Source organism: Artemia franciscana, chromosome 8 (assembly GCF_032884065.1).
Source record: "Artemia franciscana chromosome 8, ASM3288406v1, whole genome shotgun sequence".
In the NCBI taxonomy this organism is placed as follows: Eukaryota; Metazoa; Arthropoda; class Branchiopoda; order Anostraca; family Artemiidae; genus Artemia; species Artemia franciscana.
In genome coordinates, this window is record NC_088870.1 from 14,382,873 (window position 1) to 14,394,179 (window position 11,307).

Consider the following 11,307-nt stretch of genomic DNA (forward strand, 5'->3'; position numbering starts at 1 on the left):
TTTGCACTTCTCATACATTTACTTCATACTATGCAAATCCCCCAAAAACAACAAAGTTGAGCCGACCCCCCGTGTTGCAAAAAAACAACAACAAAAAACAACAAGTAAAACAGACAGCCAAAATAGTAATGATGTTAATTTCCTCACTTCAGTGCCATAGCAAGACTCGAAAAAAAATTTATGACAGTAAAAAGAAGTAAATAGTTTGCTTTTCAGCACCGTTGTCACAGCGCAATCATGAAATTTCATTTCGACAGCTTAGAAAAGTTAGGATTTTAAATTTTCCCTCCTTGTTATTACAAAATGAAGATTTTTCACCTCCCGGTTGGTTTTTGTTTTAATACGGACATATTCTTTTGATGAGCCTATAAACCTAAGTTTAATTTAAAACTTTTGCGGTGTGCGTCTTTAGTAGAGTCCAACAGAGACCGCACAAAATAACTAAAACCTTGTTTCAAAACTCTTAATAATCAAAAAACTTATTAAAAACAAACTATTAAAAACCAATTACAAAAACAAATAATTTTCATACCAACCCAAACCAGAGCAAGTGGTCCCAACCACAAATTCACAACTTAGTCAGGGGGGAGGGGTCTTCGCCCCCTAGATCCACCACTGCAGGGGACAAAGATTGTCAGTTATGCTCAGGGGCATATAAGGTTTTATGGAAAAGGTAGCCATAAGAAACTTTGAAAGAGGCTAATTTGATTGAAAACTGAAAGTTTTGTTACCTTCTTAAATGTCAGAAGTGATCGGGGGGCAAATATATCCATGCCCTATTTTTTCTAAATACCTTTGATCGAAATTTTGGCATATCAATTTTGTCCTAAGTAGTACAGAGACTAAATAGCAATGCCTCCAGATTTGACACAATCCCCTAGAACCCTAGGGCAAGGATTAAAAGCTATACCAAAATAGTTCTTTTTTTAGAGTCAAAAGGGATCGGGTGGCAACTAGCCGTCTTCCACGTCCTCTTTTCCCCAACTGCAGCCGACTAAAATATTGAAATAGCCTTGTTGTCCAAAATAATTCAAAGGCAATATAACAATGCCAACAAGGTTGAGATAACCCCTCCGATCCCGAGGGTTTGGGTTGTAAGTTATGCCCAGGGGCATATATGGTTTTATGGAAGGAGTTGTCAGATAAACTCTAAATTAGGTTCGTTTGATTTGGAGTAGAAAGCTCTAGTTCCTTTTTAAGAGTCAAAACAGATCAGAGTGTAGTCTGCACCCCTCTCCCCTTACTCCTTTTCCCCCAATGGATTCGATCTAAATTTTGAGATAATTTTGATATAATTACCATTTTGTTTTAAATTGTTCATTAGCAAGGACAAGCTAGATATATAAGTCTCACTTGTTTCAGAAGTTTTAATAATTCTTAATTTATATAAGAAAGAAACTGTATAAAATGTTTTTCATTGGGGAGGGGGGAGTGCTAAAGAAGATTGTGGCTGATCGAAACCATATCCTTTTAAAAATATAATTAAATTATTCTAATACAAAATATTTTCTTATTACAAATTTTTTTTTCCCGATAATTATTTTTCCAGAAGTATTCCTTGGTATGGTATTACAGATTAATTTGATATAATTTCTTAGTGATAAAATTGGGAACCGAAGACAGGGCCGTATTCAGGACTATTTCAGGGGGAGAGGCGGGTGCAGTAAAAAAGAAAACCTGAGTTTTTCCTAAATTCCATTGTTCAAAACTATACTAAATTGATAGCTACCAAAGTCAAAAATGAAATAAGTTTTCAAATAGTATGCTTATTCAAAAATCTGGCTTTGATCCTATTCGTTGTTTATCCTTTCAATGCTTTCTGGTGATATTGTTATAATCAAAGAACTACATCCTCTGTTGATTCATTGATTTAAACAAATTATTTATTAGATGACCGTTTATTTACTTCAAAAAATTTTGGAATAGCCATCTTGTGCAAAATATTCAAAAGTCAAACAGCTTTTCCTCCTTGGATGAAAAAAACCGCAAGGCCCAAGTGTCAGATAGCCATTTTATTCAGCATAGTCGAAAAACCTTATAACTATGTCTTTGAGGACGACTTACTCCCCCACAGTCCCCGTGGGAGGGGCTACAAGTTACAAACATTGACCTGTCCTTTCATATAGTAATGGTTATTGGGAAGTGTACAGACATTTTCAGAGATATTTTTTTGTTTTTTTTTGGGGGGGAGGGAGTAGTTGAGAATAGGGGGATATTTCGGGAACACTTTCCATGGAGTAATTTGTCATGGGGGAAGAAAATTTCCATGAAGGGAGCGCAGGATTTTCTAGCATTATTGAAAAAACAATAAAAAATAAATATGAAAAAGCTTTTTCATCTGAAAGTAAGGAGCAACATTAAAAAGAACAAAAATTACTACGCATATGAGGGGATTCGTCCCCTCCTCAATACCTCACTCTTTACGCTAAAGTATTTTTAGTAATTTCAATTATTTATTCTACAGCCGTTGTGATTCAGGGGTCATTCTTAAGGAATTGGGACAAAATTTAAGCTTTGTTGTAAAGAGTGAGGTATTGCTGAGGGGGTAAACCCCCTCATTTACGTAATAAGAACATACGAATACAAAAGTTCTTTACGTAAGCTAATTCTTAAGTTACCTATATCTTTAACTAATAAAAACGTTTTAAAAAAATTAAGTGTTCTAGTTGCCTTTTTAAGTAACCAAAAAACTGGGGGGGGGGACTAGGCCTCCTCCACCGCTTTTTTTCCCAAAATCATTCGATCAAAACTATGAGAAAGCCATTTAGTCAAAAAAATAAATATGCAAATTTTGTTTTAATTATTTATCTGCGGAGAGCAAAAATAAAAAAATGCATTAATTCAAAAACGTTCAGAAATTAAATTAAAAAAAACAAGTTTTTAAACTGAAAGTAAGGAGCAAAATTAAAACATAAAACGAACAGAAATTACTTTTTATATGAAAGGGGCTGGTCCTTCTTCAACGCCCCGCTCTTTACGTTAAAGTTTTTTTTACTGTTTTAAGAAGTAGAGTTGAGAGAAAGTTTCAAACTTTAGCGTAAAGAGCTGGGCGTTGAGGAGGGACCAGCCCCTTTCATCTACGAAGTAATTTTTGTTCGTTATAAGTTTTAATATCGCTTCTTACTTTCGGTTAAAAAACTTTTTTTATTAAATTATATATAAGGTTATTTATTGAGGAAAGCACCAATGGCATAGTAGGCTTTAAACTTTTACAGTTGCTGAAGGGGGTAGGAACAAAACCCATGTATGTATTTATTTTTTCTGTTTTAAGGTTGATTTGAATTTTCAACTTACGTTTCACTCGTCTTATGATTTATTCATTCATTTATATTACTCCCTGTTGTATGTTTGTTTGCTTTGATTGTTTATTTAATTTCTGTTCGTTTTGGGTTTCAATTATTCTTTGAAAGCAATTGCTGGTCGTTTTGAGTTCGAATTATTATACGTTTTTATATCTGCTGATTTTAAGTTTAATATTGCTTTTTTTATCTTATGAAAACTTCTTTTTCGAAATTTTTTTTATATTTTTTTTTATGAGAAAAGACAAATTTTTATGCCTAACCTCATCAAAGTTCAGCACGGCTTAGAACCGTGATTTCAAGCATGGAGCACATTTCTGATTGGTTGGAAATGTCAATATTTGGTGGGTCATAGGCAGGATGTGTACCATTTGACTTTACTTTAGAGGCTTTATTAATGGGAAAAACATTATCCATATAAATAGCGTCATATTCCAATGCATTTAAAGACCACAAAAACATGAAAGTGGTCCAATGACGTTATTACATTGCAAAAGGTTTGTGGGTGTAACTGAATTTATATAACTAAGCTTCCGTGCAAATCAAGCCCCATTAAGCTGAATCAGCGTGCAACTGAACCCTCATTTAACTGGACCAACGTGCAACTCAACACTATTTAATTGAGCAATCGTGCGGCTAGACTTCTGTACAACTCAAGCCAATTCTGACGGAATCCTCGTTTAACTTTACGAAAAAACTCAACCGACCCCTTTCAATTCAACCAATTTAAGTGATCCCTTGTTTGACTTGCTACAACTCAACCCCATTTAACTAATCCCTCGTTCAACTGGACCCCCGTTTCAATCAATCCTCTTTTAACTTTACCCTAATATAACTCACCTGTATTTAAATTAAGCCTTGTTTTACAAGACTCAACCCAAGGCACAAGAATAAGTTTGAACAAGTGCTGATTTTAGACCCCCTCCTCTATTGGTAAAATATTTTCCGTCGTACCTGGTCAGATTTTTCATTTTTTCAATGGGTGAATGAGGAGGATAAAAAGTCGCTGAATTTATGTCTCAGTTCTAAGATTAGAAATAGTTTTTACTTTGACTGGAGATAAATTTTAATAGGATGTAATCTCTAGTCTAGGAATACAAAATTCAGAAAGAATTTGAACATTTAGAGGTATTGGGAAATAACCAACGCTTTATAGGCTTAAAGATTTCTGAAGAAAACAAATTTCTATAAGGATAATGTGATAGTATAATGTGTATCGAATTTTCATTTGGAAATTTCGACTGAAGTATGCTATCTAACATTTATATATAAATGTTAATAATCATTTAATGCAAACCTTTATGAGGTGGAGAAAATAACACGCTAATACCGAGAACCTCAGAGGTTATCCATTCTAGTGCCTTTTTTATGTTCCAGCTACCGGCTAGTGCTGGGGGAAAAGAGAAAGTAAAAGAAGACACGTTCGGGTATCAACCACCATCTAGTAATATCCAATAATTTTTAGTATCGAAATGAAAAAGAAATAGTTTCTATCGTTAACGAATCAGCTTTGTATTCGCATGAATTTTTTTACTTGGTAGTTTTTTTTCAAAAGCTTCTTTTGCTTTCCACTCGCAAATACAGGGTAGGGCAATAATCAAGAGGGGGTTTTTAAAAGCCGGAGTGTGAGGATTGTCAATTTTGAAAATTTCAGTGGTAGAACTTGTATGGTTTCAAACCTTTATACTCCAGATATGGCATTAAGATTGGATTTTAGCAAACAAAAAAAGGGAGACTCTCAGCGTTTTCAGCTTTTTTAAAATTTCCCCACATTTTTTTAATTGAAATATACTCTTGCTGTTAATTCTAATAATAGTTTTCATTCCAGAAGCAGCAATAACGACAGGTTTACAAGGTAAGTACCAGGCAGAATCGTTATTTTAGAGCTTCACTGTTGCTACAAAACCAGTTGTGAATTTCTTTTCAAAGATTGCTCACAGCTTTTAATGAAATTTGTTATCATTCTGAAACTTCCTAGGCTTAAAAAAGGTGATGCCTCCTCATCTAGAGTTTCATCAATTTAATCAAATGTCTAGTTTCTCCCTTTGGTAATCTTGTGCCTAGGGTAATCCCAGAGCAATTGGACAGTGCCTGGTTTTGGACATCCATTTCATAAAAAAGTGGATAGTAAAAATAAACCAAATCTATTATTATTTGGGAGTAAAATCATATTAGTCATTTTTTTTTCCACATTTAAACCAACGAATTGTTACCCTAACATTCTTGCATTTTTAAATAGCTGTAATCAGCCATATTTCTCATATAATACACAATTCATTTATCATTTATTCATAAAAGTACTGAATGCAATTAGAAAAGAGGTTTGTAACACGCTGATAACTTTGATTAACTAAGCACTTGATCATAAGAGTGGAACATTCAGTCACTTTCAAAGTCATTTAGTCTGTATTTAACAGAATATGCTTGCAAATCTGGTTCCTTTTCGTCAAATTTAGATTCCGACTCAGAAGGATGTGTGTGATCCGAATCAACCCCCTCCCCCACCCACCCTAAATAAAAGTCCTGGATACGGCCCTGAGCATTATACGTCAATTTCTACCTCCATTTTCCCATTGTCTTTCCCTCAGAGCGAATTCAGTATGTATATGAGATTTTTCAAAACATCTGCTGAAACACAAGGGCCGCTAAACTAGAATAAAATTTGTTTTAGATTACCCCTGACTTAAACAGGAGAGTAGAAATTTCAATATTCTTCTAAGGATAACCACGGAATTACATAAGGGTAAAAAAAGGTAAATATTCCGCAGGGCGGAATGGTAATATTCCGTTGGGCTATTTCCCAAGAGAACGGGGAAGGAAAATTCCGGCTCGCTGGAAAAAAGACGGCTTGAATGCAAGATTTCTTTGAGATTTGACAGTTAAAGTAAAATGAGGATACTGATTATGCTTTGGTCCTCCACATTGTTGAAACTTCAGGTCATGTAGTTTGTTTTTGATGAGGCAACTCTAATTTTTGAAGCAAATGGCTTTTCACATTATTTTAGGAGGGAAATAAAATATAAGAAAAAATCCCTAAATAGTGACCTTGCTTTAAATAGAGAATCTGCAGACATTCTTATAAATCTAATTTACAATAACTTAAAATTAAAGGATTCAAATAAAAAAATTTCTTCAGCTTAATTTAAAATCATCAGTCCATACTTTTAATGAAAAATTAGGACTGTGGAAATGCTAAGTCAATCACTAAGCAGAGAATTTTCGTCAAATGTAATTTATGAATAGTCTTTCAATTATTCTGGCTTTGTTTTTAGTTTGGTTTGATTCAGTCTTTCTTCTGCTCTGTTAAAGTTAATTCGAACAATAATATTTCTTCTTTTTATCAATTCTGATGAAGGCTGGGTTGGAGTCTCAGACTAAATATCTTCCTCTTTCATTTTCGCTTCTTATCTGTCCACTGGCTGACAATTACTCTCATTTTCTCGGGTCGGCCTATTTATTTTAATTTTTTTTTCACTTGTTCTATGTCAATCCTGCTTCTAGCCCTTTCTGTCTTTAACAGTTCACAGAACTAATGTAATTTCATTTTAGCTAATACATCACCATTTTAAAGTTATAATTAAGTATACTATATTATACTTTATCGTTCTAATAACAAGAGGCCTTTGTCACCCAGACAATCTCTTAAACTATTCACAAACTCTGGTTTTGTACGATCAACACCTTAAGAGGCAAATAGAAAAATAGTTAGCATGCAAGGTATGTCACCTTCATTAAATTTGATTTTTTCTGAATATTCAATGCAAGGTGCTGTAAGCCTTCAGCTAAGGGTCTTGGATGCTGAAATTTCTATATATATATATATATATATATATATATATATATATATATATATATATATATATACGCAAGGTATGTCACCTTCATTAAAATTTGATTTTTCTGAATATTCAATTGCAAGGTGCTGTAAGCCTTCAGCTAAGGGTCTTGGATGCTGAAATGTCTATATATATATATATATATATATATATATATATATATATATATATATATATATATATATATATATATATATATTATTAATATATATATATATATATATATAATATATATATTATATATATATTATATATATATATATATATATATATATATATATATATATATATATATACATAAATAGATAAAACCTAAGAAACTTGAAAATATTGGAAAAATGTTAAATATGGTCGAACCTCATCTAAGTTCAGGGTCCTTTAACATACGTGGGTGGAGATGGATATATCAGAAAAATTAGTCATGATTCTAGGAATACTAGCTGATTTGAACCTTTAAAAGAGCTTTTAGAAAAATTCTAAAGTCCCTAATACAAACCAAAATAAAAGTCAAAAAGTGTTTACATCAAAACGATGTATTGAATCAACATCACAAAATTGTAAGGACTACTAATTTATTTTTTTTTGGAGGGGGAAATAGATCATTAAATGGTCATCGACTGACTGGTCGTTAAAAAAAAAAATATTATTTGCAGGCATTTAGGCCGTAAGCCCTTTTGACTAAGATTTTTACTTTCGTGCAGTTAACGCAATACTGCTATCTTATCTTCATCTTCACCTGGAACCGTTACTTTAACCTTTTATTTCTATTCTAATGAGCCCTCTTATGATTTTTCACGATCTCCGACTTGCAATGATCACCCCAGAATTCGTAAAAAATAGAACAGACTGTTGCATTACCAATAAGCTATTAAAATTTTATCTTTACTCTTTTGATGAGTTGCTCTTTACTACAATGGTGCCACAGGGTCAATTTTGTTCTCTATTTCCAAGATCAATTTAAATAATTTCCAAGTGTTTCATGCTGCTTTCTTGAAGTAGTAATGCTTCATTCATGCAGGTTCATATCCATTTTTCTAGGGGGGGGGGAAATAATTTAGTATATTGTTTTGTAACTTGCAGAGGAAGTTCCTAGGAAATTCAAAAAAATCTAGTTTTTTGTAATAAGTCCTGAGCCCTGCTCTATCTTGTCTACATGATTGCTTTAATAAAAGAGAATTGAACCTCAAGAAGAATATTTCTGAGAGATTTCTCTAAAATTGATAATGAAGGACGACAGTGCTGCTCTCATTATAGGCAATATTCTTCTTTGCAACACAAAAGAATATTCTTCAATGCTTTCTGGCACAAAAGGTGGAGAGGGAGAATAATGAGAACCACCAGGAATTTTTTCGGGGAAGGAGGGGGGAATTTGAAGAGCCAGTCTTGAAGAAAGTAAAAAAAATATGATCCTGGAGTCGATTACAGATTTAAAAAAAAATATGGATCTATATGATCCAATTATATAAAATGCAAAAGCCAGGACATCTGCTAGGTATCGCACAGTAAATTTTTTCAGGGAAAATTTGGCTTCTAAAGGAATTATTATAATAGCATTAAACTTCAATGTAGAAAATGAGGGTTGAAGGTTGAGATTTTAAATGAGGGTTGAAGCGTTAGTCTCCTCTGTTGGATATATGTATATATATATATATATATATATATATATATATATATATATATATATATATATATATATATATATATATATATATATATATATATAATATATATATATATATATATATATATATATATATATATATATACTTTAAATATACAATTTTTGTGGGAAAATTGGTTTTAATTCGCTAAATATTTTACTAAGTATCTCGTTTTGTTAGTCAACTATCATTGTAACACCTTGAGCATTTTTTTCAGGAAAAAATGCCATTTGTTAAAGTTTGAAGATTTGTAGGCTAGTATTTTGACACTTTTTTCGTTTGACATGTCCCCGTAGTTGGCTATTTTCTTGAAATTACGGTTTCATTTTTTACCGTAAAAGAAAAGAGAATCAAACCCAGATCAAAGAAAAACGTGCTATTCCAATGTTTGAGAATGTATTATTCGATTTGTATAGGCCTGTGGCCTATACAATTTTCAAAGCTTTACAAATAGGGAAGATATTGAGACAAGAGCTTGGAAAAACCTTAACCGGCATAATTTTAAATGTGAATTCATTCCTGAAAGTTTCATTACTGCTTTCGAATTACTTCTTAAGAGAGTAGAAGCCCCCACTCTTAGGTTTTGATTATTCCAGGGAGGGACAAATCGCTAAAGGACAAATTCTATTTTGTTTTTCTTCATAAGTGTTTTTGTCTTGTTGAACGGGGCTTAGAAATGTTAAAAACTGAATACGGTTCATATTTATATAGTTTTCTATATAATTTTATATAGTTCATATAGTTTTCCCATAAATGACAGTTTTGGACCGAATATTCTATTCCAGTGCATGGATCTGCCCAATCTAAGGCACTGCCCAAAATTTGCAATTTTGCAGTAATAATATTGTATGGCAACCGAAGAAAGTGTCCGCTTTAGCGGCTCAAAAAACCTTTCTTTCGTATTCTGCTTCGTCAAATCACCAAAAAAAGTAAAAATTATAACTTTATCTGACCTCGGGGGGCCATCACCTGCAAGATGGATATTCAGAAACTCTCGAGCCCTGATTAATTGCAGACTATATAATTCATGGTTTAGAGCAAAAATCAGTTGTCTTGGTAACTTTAACATAAATTTTACTTTCACCATATCTAGTAAAGCCAATAACAGCCCCAACTGCGACGAAACATGAAACTAAGAGCAATATTTTTCTATTTATAACAATGTAATTTCTCTTACGTCCATCCGTATATAAGAAGTCAATAAAGGCCACAGCTTATATATGCAATACTGTTATGAAGACTCGATTTATTTTTGGGACACAGTGCGTGGTGACGAGCCTAGCTGCTTGAGACAAGAAACTGGCAGTCTGAATTTAAAGGTTAGAGCAATTGGACTGACGTCCTGAATAGAATCGTAAAGCTGTGATCCATTGTTATGTGAAAATTATGCCGGTTGGAACCAAAACAAAATTACGCTCCCGCCTATGATGTTATAGAGTTCTGTACCAAAAGCTTCTCATGGGCAAGACATGAGTCTTCATAAATGTATTGTATATCTAAGCTCTGTTAAAGGCTGACCAGGTTTACAAACTAGTTTTTGTTGTTATGGGCGGAGGGACGTTTTGTGTTCACATTTGCAATTAACAAAAAGGTTTCTTCACTGATATTGGTGAAAAGGCAACGTTAGGATGTGCTTGAAAATAAAAAGTGATCCCTGGTTCCGTAATGGAACTTACCTCAGGCCATTAATTTATAACAGATATATGCCCGATGAAAAATTCCTTTTTTTCTAATAGAAGACCTTGTCATTTTTGTTTTAACACCGAATCATTTATACTAAAACTAAGCTATGAATAGTAGTTGACAGAAAAATAACAGTATTGATCCTAAATAGTTTGCCTATGGTCCTAACTCTTTCTATAGAATGAAATTTCGCTAAGCTTTCGATATTACAAACATAAAATATGTATTTTTGTTGGAAAATGGGTTCTAATTAGTTAAACATCTGGTTCATACTGAAACGTTCGAAGTAGTCATTAATCTCAAATCAATTTCAAAGTAATCTCAAAGTAATCAGCCATCATTAGTGGCACATACAAAATGTGCATGAAGTTTCAGGGGGGTCTGTGAAGTGACCTTGCAAAGCTTGGATAGAGTTTTTATCCTGCATACGGAAAAGACAAAACTTATTAGGAAGAGCTTCCCTGCCCTAGGGTTTTTCCAGACGCAAGATAAACCAACAGATATTTTTTTTATCTTGGTGAAAAGAATTCTTTTAATTTTTGTTAAACTAATTCCAGAAACAGTTAATCAGGCTGTATAATATAAACATTAATACACCTAGACAATCTCCAAAAAATGGAATTTTAATACCAGTAGATACATCAAGTAAATCAAATTTTTATGCTTATTTTAAAGATATAGGTTATATCAAATCTTATCCTACCAATCAAAAGTTATGAGCCTGAGAATAATTGTATTATTATTGGACAGAAGAAAACACCCCCTAAAAGTCAAATAGTATTAATGAGAATTAAACAATCAGATTCAACGTATTAGATAACTCTATTG